Source organism: Haematobia irritans, chromosome 5 (genome assembly GCF_050003625.1).
Source record: "Haematobia irritans isolate KBUSLIRL chromosome 5, ASM5000362v1, whole genome shotgun sequence".
Classification (NCBI taxonomy): domain Eukaryota; kingdom Metazoa; phylum Arthropoda; class Insecta; order Diptera; family Muscidae; genus Haematobia; species Haematobia irritans.
Window position 1 is genome coordinate 10547989 of NC_134401.1, and position 14052 is coordinate 10562040.

The window sequence follows — 14052 nt, forward strand, 5'->3', positions numbered from 1 at the left end:
TGGTTTTTTCATACTTTTAATGGGAAATTTAATACTTTTTTTGTTTCAAATAGGTTAAAAATAGAGTAAGAATTTATAAAATGGTACAAATCATTTAAATTTTGTCGAAATAAATGCTAAACCCAATCTGAAAAAATTGTGAATTTTTGAAAATATTTGAGGTCAAACGTTTCTGACAAGCGTTAGAATCCATTAAAAATTATAAAAAATTATAAAAATTATTTATTTGACAAAATATTACAGAATTTCTTAATTTACATCCAAAACATTAAATTCGGATCACACCTAAAGAAGTGATGCAAATTCAGTGCAACGGCTGTTGAAATAGAGGACTTCCGTCCTATGACAAGCCCATGTTAAATTCATCGCTTCTGCGTCAATTTTGCACCACTTCCGGATCCAAAAAGAACATTTTCATTGCTTTTTTAGCGACGCTTTTTTTGCTGGGTTTATAGAGAAATAAAATTTTGACAAAATTTTCTATGGAAATAAAATTTTAACAAAATTTTCTATAGAAATAAAACTGACAAAAATTTCTATAGAAATAAAATTTTGACAAATTTTCCTATATAACAAAAAAAAAAATGACAAAATTTTCTATATAGGGTTAGGTGGCAGCCCGATGTATCAGGCTCATTTAGACTATTCAGTCCATTGTGATACCAAATTGGTGAACTTCTCTCTTATCACTGCGTGTTGCCCGATTCCATGTTAAGCTCAATGACAAGGGACCTCCTTTTTATAGCCGATTCCGAACGGCGTTCCATATTGCAGTGAACACACTCAGAGAAGCTTCGAACCCCCCAGAAATGTTACCAGCATTACTGAGGTGGGATAATAAACCGCTGAAAAAAGTGTTGGTGTTAGGTCGAAGCAGGAATCGAACCCACGACCTCATGTATGCAAGGCGGGCATGCTAACCATTGCACCACGGTGGTGCAATTTTTTTTATTTAAAAAATTTTTTTTGACACTATTTTCTATAGAAATAAAATTTTGACAAAATTTTCTATAGAAATAAAATATTGAAAAAATTTCCAATAGGAATAAAATTTTGACAAAATTTTCTATAGAAATAAAATTTTGACACTATTTTCTATAGAAATACAATTTTGACAAAATTTTCTATAGAAAGAAAATTTTGACAAAATTTTCTATAGAAAGAAAATTTTGACAAAATTTTCTATAGAAATAAAATTTTGACAAAATTTTCTATAGGAATAAACTTTTGACAAGATTTTCTATAGAAATAAAATTTTAACAAAATTTTCTATAGGAATAAAATTTGGGCAAAATTTTCTATAGAAAAAAAAATTTTGACAAAATTTTCTATAGAAATAAAATTTTGACAATATTTTCTGTAGAAATAAAATATTAACAAAATTTTGTACGGACATAATTTTCCTATTGAAATACAATTTTGACCAAATTTGGAAAAATCTCTATAGAAGTCAATTTTTGGCAAATAAATAAATAAAATTTGGCAACATTTTCCATAGACATACAATTTTGACAAAATTTTTTATAGAAATACAACTTTTACAAAGTTTCCTATCGAAATGAAATTTTACCAAAATTTTCAAAAGAACTAAAATGTTACCAAAATTTTCGATAGAAATAAAATAAACAAAATTTTCTATAGATAAAAATTTTTACAAAATTATATACAAAAATAAAATTTTGACAAAATTTTTTATCGAAATAAAACGTTGCCAAGAAATTCTAAAGACATAAAATTTTGACACAATTTTTCTATAGAAATAAAATTTTGACAAAATTTCCTATAGAAATAAAACTTTTCTAAAAACCTAAAATTTTGCTAAAATTTTCTAAAGGAAAAAAATTTTGCCAAAATTTTCGGTAAATTAAATTTTGTCAAAATTTTGATCCAACTCTTCAAAATAATACTTTTTTTAACTTGGTACATCCTTGGTATTTTTTTTTTTTTAAATTTTGGTAGATTATTTTTGGCTAAAATTTTGACAAAATTTTCTATATGAATAAAATTTTGACAATCTTTTCTATAGAATTAAAATTTTGACAAAATTTTCTGTAGAAATAACATTTTGACAAAATTTTCTCTAGAAAAAAAATTTTGACAAAGTTTTCTGTAGAAATAAAATTTTGACAAAATTTTCTATAGGAATAAAATGTTGACTAAATTTTATACGTATATAATTTTCCTATTGAAATACAATTTTGACCAAATTTCCATAGAAACATATTTGGAAAAATCTCTATCGAAGTAAATTTTTGGCAAATAAATAAATAAAATTTGGCAACATTTTTCATAGACATAAAATGTTCACAAAATTTTGTATAGAAATAAAACTTTTACAAAGTTTCCTATAGAAATGAGATTTTAAAAAAATTTTCAAAAGAGCTAAAATTTTACCAAAATTTTCGCTAGAAATAAAATTTTGGCAAAATTTTCTATAGATAAAAATTTTTACAAAATTATATACAAAAAATAAAGTTTTACCAAAATTTTCTATAGAAATAAAACGTTGCTAAGATATTCTATAGAAATAAAATTTTGACAAAATTTTCTATAGAAATAAAATTTTGTCAAAATTTTCTATAGAAATAAAACTTTTCTAAAGACCTAAAGTTTTGCCAAAATTTTCCAAAGGAAAAAAATTTTGCCAAAATTGTCGGTAAATTAAATTTTGGCAAAATTTTGATCCAACTATTCAAAATAATACTTTTTTTTTTAAATTTGGTACATCCTTGGTAATTTTCTTTTTCAAATTTTGGTAGATTATTTTTGGCTAGAGTGGCAACCGTGGACACAATACGCGATTGCTCTTGAGATTGGAAATGCCAGCATTGGGAATCTTTCCTCAAAATGAGGGTATTTTTTCGTTGATGGGCACGAAACTTTTTAGTGGGGGACTTGTTGGGGAATTTCCGGTGATTTGGCGATTATCGTGCCGATATCTCGAAATCTGGTCGGATTTAGAATAATGGTTTATATGAAATTCCTTTTGCTACATTTTCTAAAAAATGGCTTAAAGAAGTACATCGGATCGTTAAAATATGAAAAAATCCAGGGCAATCAACGAACGCAGGATTTTAGTTGGGCCTCAACCGCTAATTTATATATTGGTCGGCTTGGATAACACATTTTGCTACTATTGTGAAATCATTTCTCGAGAACTCGGAGCGAAATGTTGCCCCTAAATATAGATAAAGGGTGATACGGTTAAAATTTGGTCAAGGGAAAACGCGTGTAAATCGGTGAAATCGTTTATTTAAAAAATCAAATTAAATTTCTTTTTCAAGTTCAATTAGTATAAAATTCAGGAAAAATATTCAGTTAGGCTTTCGATTTTCCAAATCCGAATTGCCGGGCCTCACGCTTGACACCTGCCATCAGATTTTGTACAGTCACCTTGTCCACCTTCTTCGCCGCAGAAAGCCAGTTTGCCTTGAACTGCTGCTCGTCCTTAACAGTTTTTTTGGTCTTCTTTAGATTCCGCTTGACAATAGCCTAGTATTTCTCAATTGAGCGGAGCTCTGGCGTGTTGGGAGGATTCTTGTCCTTGGGAACCACCTGCACGTTGTTGGCGGCGTACCACTCCATGGCCTTTTTACCGTAATGGCGAGATGCCAAATCCGACCAAAACAGTACGGAACAGCCGTGTTTCTTCAGGAAAGGCAGCAGACGTTTATTCAAACACTCTTTCACGTAAATTTCTTGGTTGACAGTCCCGGAAGCTATGAAAATGCTGCTTTTCAAGCCACAGGTACAGATGGCTTGCCAAACCAGATATTTCTTTGCGAACTTTGACAGTTTTATGTGCTTGAAAATATCTGCTACCTTTCCCCTTCCTTTTGCCGTATAAAACTCCTGTCCCGGAAGCTGCTTGTAGTCGGCTTTGACGTAGGTTTCGTCGTCCATTACCACGCAGTCAAACTTCGTCAGCATCGTCGTGTACAGCCTCCGGGATCGCGCTTTGGCCGTCGTATTTTGTTTATCATCGCGATTTGGAGTCACTACCTTCTTGTAAGTCGATAGTCTGGCTCGTTTTTTGGCATGGTTGTAGACACCCAGCTTATTTGCGGCATCTCGGAGAGAGAGGTTAGGGTTTCGCTTGAAACTACCGCAACTCTCTTTGTCGTCTCAGCGGCTTGCGGTTTTCGATTTCCCCCCAGACTTCCTGGCTGTCGACAAACGTTCCCCAAACACTTTAATTACATTTGTAACGGTTGATTTGGCAACTTTTAGCGATTTTTCCAGCTTTGCGTGCGAGTAGCTCGGATTTTCGCGATGCGCGAGCAAAATTTTGATACGTTGCTCTTCTTGCTTGGACGGCATTTTGACAACTGAAGAGTTAATTCCAAAATCAAAATAGGAGCAACATTCTACACACACACACCTTCAAAATGAGGGGTGTTCAGGTTTTTTAAATGCAAAATTGAAAGAAATACGTCAAGTTTATATTGACCAAATTTTGACCGTATCACCCTTTATGACGAATATGATTCATAAAGGCCCATGTGTAACAATCGATCATCCAATTTTATTTCTTCAATATTTAGAAGTACATTTTGGTACTTAAATTACGATCGAACTCCTATTTTTATTACTCGAGCATTAGGATAAAAATTCGACGGTTCTTTATGCCCAGAATTAATTTTGATGATTGATTGTATGGGATAAAATGTTGATCCCCAATTTTTAAATTATTACGGAGTTTCTACAACAGAGCTCATTACTTTATTTTTTTCATATTGAGGAATTTTAATTAGGATTGGGGATTTTCGAAGGCGAAGGCTTCCGAAATTGGTGGACAAGAGTAGGGAACATACTCTCATCACTACTTGGGATGTCCATGCTTCAGGCGGTGAGGCTATGTAGCTATAGGAATAGCCTACCATTCATTGTAAGGTGGCGGATTATAGGCCAACTGGAGTCAGAGTCTTAGTGTAAGTACTGCTAAAAAACAAAACCTTCGGAAAGTATGGAAACTAATTTTAAAATATAATAAAGAAAAGGAATCCTTTTAGCAAATTTATAAATATTTTATTTTGACATTTATTAAAAGAGCCTTAAAAATATGTACTAGCTTCTTTTAGTATAAATTACTCCTTAATTTCTCCTGTCTAAAACATTTCACTTATTTCCCCCCTTAACCTACTTTCTAACTCTTATCCTTCATGAGCCTTTTCATACACTACCTTTATGAATTGCAAATTTGTATTCATTAAAATATATATCAAAATCTCTTGCTTTGAAAATTATAAAATTATGATAATAAATTGATGACATTAGTCAATTGATGAATCCAAAGCGGTTTTATTAAGCCTCCCCAAAACTGTATAACATCTCGTGCTTTAATCTTCATTTCATATTCGATAAGGCATCTGGGCTACAGGGCTACAGTATGATGATGCAGGTGTTTACCTTTTAACCTTTTGAATTCTTCATAGTCAGAAAACCCTTTGGCCTTATGCACATAGTGGCATATTGATACATTTGATCTAAATGTAATGATAAAATTAAAGATAAAATGCATTTTAGATTAGCATGTAGTTACAAATTAAAATGTGTATGTATGTGTGTCTACTCTCCTCATTCTGTATTATCTCACAAAAGAGAAATTCCCCCAAAATGTAATTTTCACCGAGGTTGCTTATAAAGTGTTGGGCGAATGTATGCTTGTGTGTATGAGAGAGAGTATTTCTTGAGTCTTTCGCCTTTTGGTTTATGGTAATGAGTATGCCATATCATTATGCATGAGAAATACCTAGAGCTACATATCTAAGCTGTTGCAATGAATAAAAGAGAAATCTCTGATAATATGTGAGTGTTCTTGGAAAGTTAAAGTGAACATCAAAGATTTGAGTATCTTACTAAGAAGAATGCATGTCAGGGTCAATACATGTAGGCGTAAGGGATGAGTAAGCTGCAGTGAAACTATATAAAATGGGTTATGACCGTGTGCGACAATTGATATTGAGGATGGTGAAATAATTTCGGATACTTTAATGGGGAAATGCATCCTTACACTGAAAAAACAGTGAACCCACCAGGAAGAAAACTTTCGGTTAATTTTAGAAAATTTTGAATATTTGTAGCAAATTTTAACTAAACAGTATTACAAATGTTGGCATCACGCCGATTTCATAAAAATAAGTAAATATTTTTCGACAAATTCAAGCAAATTTATTAGACATAACTAAGTTTTTTCACTTTTTAATGAAAATTTTGTAGTTTGAAGGAAAAATTTGGAGTTCAAAATTCCAAGAATGTCTTTAGTGACATACTAAGTTCATTGTGGACGACTTTTTGGTAAAATTTACAAATTTAAAGAAATTCTGAACTATTTTGTGGAATACACGAATTTAGTTAATCTTTATGCTTCATTTGAGTACATTTTTTTCCTCGGTTTTAGTTAATTTAACAAACGTAAACAACAAATTATTAATGTAAAGGCAACTTTCTCCAAACATAATAATTCCATGAACTCAAATAAAGTTAAATTGGCTTTAGTGAAATAGAGAGTTCTCTTTTTTTTTGAGTGTAGGTTCTAGAAATAAATGATTACCCCACCTTTATTCAAATACTGTCTGTATGGTATATTATTTTGACTGTTCGGTTGGTAGCGAGATACAATTTTGCCAAAATTTTGTGTAGGAAAAAAATCTTGACAAATTTCTCTATAGAAATTCAATTTCGACAAAATTTTGTCTTGGAATAAATACAATTTTGATACAATTTTCTATAGAAATAAAATTGTGAGAAATTTTCTATAGAAATAAAATGTTGACAAAATTTTCTATAGAAATATAATTTTGACAAAATTTTCTATGGAAATAAAATTTTGGCAAAACTTTCTATAAAAATAAAATTTTTGAGAAATCTTCTATAGAAATAAAATTTTGACAAAATTATCTATAGAAATAAAATTTTTGAAAAATCTTCTATAGAAATAAAATTTTTGTAAAATTTTCTATATATATAAAATTTTGACAAAATTTTCTATAGAAATAAAATTTTGATAAAATTTTCTATAGAAATAAAATTTTGACAAAATTTTCTATAGAAATAAAATTTTGACAAAATTTTCTATAGAAATAAAATTTTAACAAAATTTTCTATAAAAATAAAATGTTGACCAAATTTTCTATAGGTTAGGTTAGGTTAGGTGGCAGCCTGATGTATCAGGCTCACTTAGACTATTCAGTCCATTGTGATACCACATTGGTAAACTACTCTCTTATCACTGAGTGCTGCCCGATTCCATGTTAAGTTCAATGACAAGGGACCTCCTTTTTATAGCCGAGTCCACATTGCAGTGAAACCACTTAGAGACTTGAAACCCTCAGAAATGTCACCAGCATTACTGGGGTGGGATAATCCACCGCAGAAAAACTTTTTGGTGTTCGGTCGAAGCAGGAATCGAACCCACGACCTTGTGTATGCAAGGCGTGCATGCTAGCCATTGCACCACGGTGGCTCCCAAAAATTTTCTATAGAAATACAATTTTAAGAAAATTTTCTATTGCAATAAAATTTTGACAACATTTTCTATTGAAATAAAATTTTGGGAAAATTTTCTATAGAAATCAAATTTCGAGAAAATTTTATACAGAAATAAAATTTTGACTATATTCTCTATAGAAATAAAAATTTTGGTAAAATTATCTATGATAGTAAAATTTTGAAAAAATTTTCTATAGGAATAAAATTTTTGTCATATTTTCTATACATATAAAATTTTGACAAAATTTTCTACAACAATAAAATTTTGGGAAAATTTTCTATAGAAATAAAATTTTGACAAAATTTTCTATAAAAATAAAATTTTGGCAAAATGTTCTATAGAAATAAAATTTTGACAAAATTTTCTATAGAAACAAAATTTTGACAACATTTTCTATAAAAATACAATTTTGACAATATTTTCTATTGAAATAAAATTTTGACAAAATTTTCTATAGAAATAAAATTTTGGCGAAATTTTCTATAAAAATAAAATTTTGACAAAATTTTCTATAAAAATAAAATTTTGACAAAATTTTCTATAGAAATAAAATTTTGGCAAACTTTTCTATAGAAGTAAAATTTTGGCAAAATTTTCTATAGAAATAAAATTTTGACAAAATTTTCTATAGAAATAAAATTTTAACAAAATTTTCTATAAACATAAAATTTTGACAAAATTTTCTATAGAAATACAATTTTGGCAAAATTTTCTATTGCAATAAAATTTTGACAATATTTTCTATTGAAATAAAATTTTGAGAAAATTTTCTATAGAAATAAAATTTCGAGAAAATTTCCAAAAAAAAAAACCATTTTTTTAAAAAATTTTATATACATCTAAAATTTAAAAAAAAAATTACACAGAAATGAAATTTTGACTAATTCTCTATAGAAATAAAATTTTGAAAAAATTTTCTATAGAAATTAAATGTTGACAAAATTTTCTATAGAGATAAAATTTTGTCTAGGTATAAAATTTTTGACAAAAATTTTCTATAGAAATAAATTTTTATTTGTTGTTTTGATCTCAGCTTAAAAACCATTGCGTTGACTAAACTTCAAGAGTAGCTTGACCAACAGAGGAAAATAATATTTGTCAAATTTATTTGGGCAAAGCTCTATAGACTGCAAAATGGTTGGATGGACGCACGTTTCGGAATTACCAATTTCCTCATTGGCATCCTCTACACCCTCAAAAAAAAAATCGCTTCTGTAACATATACCCCAAACACATTTTGCTTCAAGCATATATATTTTCAGGATTGTTGCAAACAAAATATTGTTTGTATTGTTCAAACATATTATGTTTCACTCTAGGGCATACACTGGTAGTAAAAAAATTTAATGAAATTTTCTTTGTGTGGATATATTTTTAAGGCGCCAATTGGTTTGTTCCATTATTTTACTTGCTGCATACTCTCTAGGTCTCTCTTTCTAAACACATATATGTTTATAGGCTATTTCCAAATTAATATATGTTTGCATCTAAGCATATTATATTTACAAACATTTTATGTCCCAAACATAATATGTTCTAACATATTAACATATATGTCCCAAACATATTATGCTAGTTTATCAACATTATATGCTTGCACTTAAAAATATTGTGTTAAAAAATTTTAGTTCCAAACATATAATTTTTACACCCAAACATGCGAAAAGCAGTCTTTTTCGTCCGTGTACTTGCAGCAAAACTATCAACCAATTATCAGAACAAATTCTGGTAGTCCAACAAACGCAAAGTGAACGACACTTATTTTCCTCTGTTGGTTAAGCTACTCTTGTAGTTTCGTCAACTCAATGGTTTTTAAGTTGAGATCAAAACAACAAATATGATTGAAGAACAAACCAACAATAACATAACAAAATTTTCTATAGCAATAAAATTTTGGCAAAATTTTCTAAAGAACTAAAATTTTGACAAAATTTTCTTTAGCAATACAATTTTGGCAAAATTTTCTAGAGAAATAAGATTTTGACAAAATTTTCTATATGAAATAAAATTTTGACAAAATTTTCTATAGAAATAAAATTTTGAAAAAATTTGTTTATAGAAATAAAATTTTGACAAAATTTTCTAAAGAAATAAAATTTTAACAAAAATAAAATTTTGACCAAATTTTCTATAGCAATAAAACTTTGGCAAAATTTTCTAGAGAAATAAGATTTTGACAAAATTTTCTATAGAAATAAAATTTTGACAAAATTTTCTATAGAAAAAAATTTTTGACAAAATTTTCGATAGAAATAAAATTTTGACAAAATTTTCGATAGAAATAAAATTTTCTATAGAAATAAAATTTTGAAAAAAATTCTATAGAAATAAAATTTTGACAAAATTTTGTACAGAAAAAAAAATTGTGACAAAATTTTGTATAGAAATAAAATTTTGACAACATTTGCTATAGAAATAAAATTTTGACAAAATTTTGTCTAGGAATAAAAAAAAATTAAATTTTGACAAATTTTTAATAGAAATAAAATTGCTCAACAATCCTAAAAACAGGCGTCTTTCACGATTTTACGTGTTGACAATTAAGAAGTCGCCAATTAAAAAGCGTAGATTTTGTTATTTTTTTTAGCATAACAATCTAAAATTGTTGAAAATATAATTTCAAAAAAACATATTTAACCCTTTCGACCCTGAATTTTTATAGGTATCGCTAAAATTTTTTTTTTACTTTTAATCATGTTGAAGTCATTTAAGAAGCGTCTAGCCAAAATTTCGGGTCGCCACGCCCATTCGTTTAGGCGGTAGAGAATGTTGCCTGTGGGCAACTTTGGGCAATTGTGACTACAAAATAGTTTGTTTTGCATTGATAGACGTATTACGTTTTATTGGATTTTTGTTAAGTTTTTTGTTATTTTACAGTAAATATATACTTAGATGTGCGCGTTAGTGGAATTTCAATCACGCTCAAACACATTCACGAAGAAATATTTGTACTCACGCACGCCATGTGGGTAGGAATTCACGGTCACGAAATTAATTCACGAAATGAAAAGTCATACTCGCGCACGATCACACATGAACAACGTTTATGTCTCACGCTTTCGCACGATTCACGACAATTTTCGTAATTCACGACAAATCTCGTGAGTCACGAATATTTTCGCAACACGACAATTTTCGTGGCTCAATAAAATTCTGGTAATTAACGAAATTTCTCGTGATTCACGCTATTGAGTTGGATCGTGAGGGTGGGTTGGATCGTGAAAGTAAATTTTTATCGGGAGCGTGTTTTCGGAGAAAGTTTACTGATTCACAATCACGAACACAATTTTATTTTAACTCACGCTCACGCGCCACACATTTTTCTTTAATCCCGTTCACGCATATTCACGAGATTTCGTTTAAATTTCATTCACGGCTTCGCGTGAATCACGCGTGACTCACGAAAATGTTTAGTTTTTTTTTGTTTGTTTTTAACCCATGTCAATTTAACTGGCGGTGTAAAAAACCAAAGTATTATAAAGCGTCAATATTCGTGCTAATCCACTAGTATGTTGCCAAGAAGTGGCTTCCTCCCTTTTTACGATTCCTTCCAAATTCCCCACTGCCCTGCAGATATGTTTTCCACATCATCGCTACATTTCTCGTCACTGGGACATCCCAATCGAAGTTCAAAATTTTTTCAAAATCATTGTTTTTCAAACCTTTTTTCTCCAGGCCTTATGTTCAAAAATATGTAATTTTACTACCACAATTGCCTAAAGTTGCCCACAGGCAACTTTTCAATTTTAAAAATTTCTCATCTGTTGTTTTTTCGCAATTCTAAGATTTGACTTCCAGAAATATTTTATTTGACATGTACTACAATAGATTTAATAAAAACTTTCAACATTTTAGTTGTAATTTTTGAAAAAAGTCACATGTATAAAAACCTCTTTTTAAATTCGCAAATATTTTTTTCTTGAGGTACGTGCGTATTAATGAATTTTTTTTTGCTAATTGACAACCAAATTAGCTGATTTTTTATTCAACTTGAAGGAAACACTTGTAGCTTTCGATACCGTTACAGTTTTATGAACAAAAACAAAAACAACGCTGACAGTGAGTCTCAAAACACAAAAAGTTGCCCACAGGCAACTTTAGGGTCGAAAGGGTTAATAAATTTATGGTATGAGATATACTTATAAATTTTTCTTCACTTGTCTTAAAAAAATACATAAATAATTTCCACTAACAACAAACTTCATCCTTCTTCATTTGCGAAATATTTGCTAATCAAATTTCTACACTAATTAGTGTTATTCACAAAGCCTAAAGTTGTAAATCATAGATAAGATCTAACCATCGAAATATCAACCATGCAATTATATCTAATCAGAAATTCATATCTTGGTGATACGGACATATTTATGTATAGCATGTCATCAAAGTGAATATGAGCATTGATTAACTACAACTTATTAATTAAAAGCGAAATATCCCAAAGGCTATGTTAACAAAATTTGTAACTTGTATTTAGTGTTGACTTATAAGGAAATGTAGGCAATTAGCTAAGAAAAGGCGGTTCATTAAAGGAAAGATAAAACCTTGGGGAGAAAACAAAAAGTTGGGTTAAAAAATTATTATGGGAATTAGAAATTATAAAACGATGTCAAAAGACGAAAACTACAATAAATTTTTTTATAAGAGGAATTTATTTAAAAGATGGGTTAAGTAAAGGATTTTACAACCTTGTGGAAAATTTAAATAAAATTAAAAAAACACTATTTTTAAAATAAAACTTATATAATGAGGTTAAAGCAAAAATGCGAACGAGAAAACTGATGAAGAATTATAGCAAATTAGCTCAGAAAAGGTATAAATAAGGAAAGACAACATTTTCGTTACAAAATATTTCTCCTAAAAATATATAAAGTTGGAAGAAACATGAAGTTAAAAAATTAACAATTAAAAAATTAAATTATAAAAGGGGAATTTGCCAGGAAAAGGCAAAAAAAATTAGAATTGGAAAAAAAAATTAAGTTAAAAAATTAAACAAAAAACAAAAGTTTTCCCCAACATATATATTATCCTAATTTGTGGTATGTTTTCTCAGCTTTGCCACATTTTTGCTATGCTAAAATCTCGTAAAACTTATAGCTAAGCACAAATGGTGATAAAATTGGAGGAAGGAAATAGGGCAAGATTCACAGGATTATCAAACTCAGAACTCGTTATTAAAAATGGACAAAATTAACTAATCGACCTTTATAAAAAAAATCAATTTCACAGCGCATGTTTCATGCTGACAACCACTCAAAAAGACCGCCGTCGAAAGTCTACTGTTCTATTATTCATATTTTTAAATTTCTTATAAGTCAAAAACTCTGCTTCTTGGGGTATTTTCAATAATCGCAAATGTCGAGCAATTATACATTTTTAGATTTCTAAAAAGTCAAAATTTTCTATAGAAATTAGATATATACAAATATTTCTATACAAAAAAATGTTGACAAAATTTTCTATAGAAATAAAATTTTGCAAAAATTTTCTATAGAAATAAAATTATGACAAAATTTTTTATAGAAATAAAATTTTGACAAAATTTTCTATAGAAATAAAATTTTGACAAAATTTTCTATAGAAATAAATTTTTTTTACAAAATTTTTTATAAAAATTAAATTTTGAGAAATTTTCCTATAGCAATTAAATTTTGACAAAAATGTCTATATAAATAAAATGTTGACAAAATTTTCTATAGAAATTAAATTTTGACAAAATGTCGTATAGAAATAAAATTTTGACAACATTTTCTATAAAAATTAAATTTTGCGAAATTTTTCTATAGCAATAAAATTTTGACAAAAATGTCTATAGAAAAAAAATGTTGACAAAATTTTCTATAGAACTAAAATTTTGATAAAATTTTCTATAGAAATAAAATTTTTACAAAACTTTCTATCGATATAAAATCTTCACAAAATTTTCTCTAGAAATAAAATTTAGACAAAATTTTCTATAGAAATAAAATTTTGACAAAATTTTCTATAAAAAATTTTGCAAAAATACAACTTTGCAAAAATGTTCTATAGAAATACAATTTTGACAAAATTTCCTACAGAAATAAAATTTTGACAAAATTTCCAAAAGAACTAAAATTTTACCAAAATTTTCACTAGAAATAAAATTTTGACAAAATTTTCTATAGAAATAAAATTTTGACAACATTTTTTATGGAAATAAAATTTTGACAAAATTTTCTATAGAAATTAAATTTTGAGAAATTTTCCTAAAGCAATTAAATTTTGACAAAAATGTCTATGTAAATAAAATGTAGACAAAATTTTCTATAGAAATAAAATTTTGACAAAATTTTCTATAGAAATAAAATTTTGACAAAATTTTCTATACAAATAAAATTTTGACAACATGTTTTATGGAAATAAAATTTTTACAAAATTTTCTATAAAAATTAAATTTTGAGAAATTTTCCTATAGCAATTAAATTTTGACAGAAATGTCTATATAAATAAAATGTTGACAAAATTTTCTATAGAAATTAAATTTTGACAAAATGTCGTATAGAAATAAAATTTTGACAAAATTTCGTATAAAAAAAAAA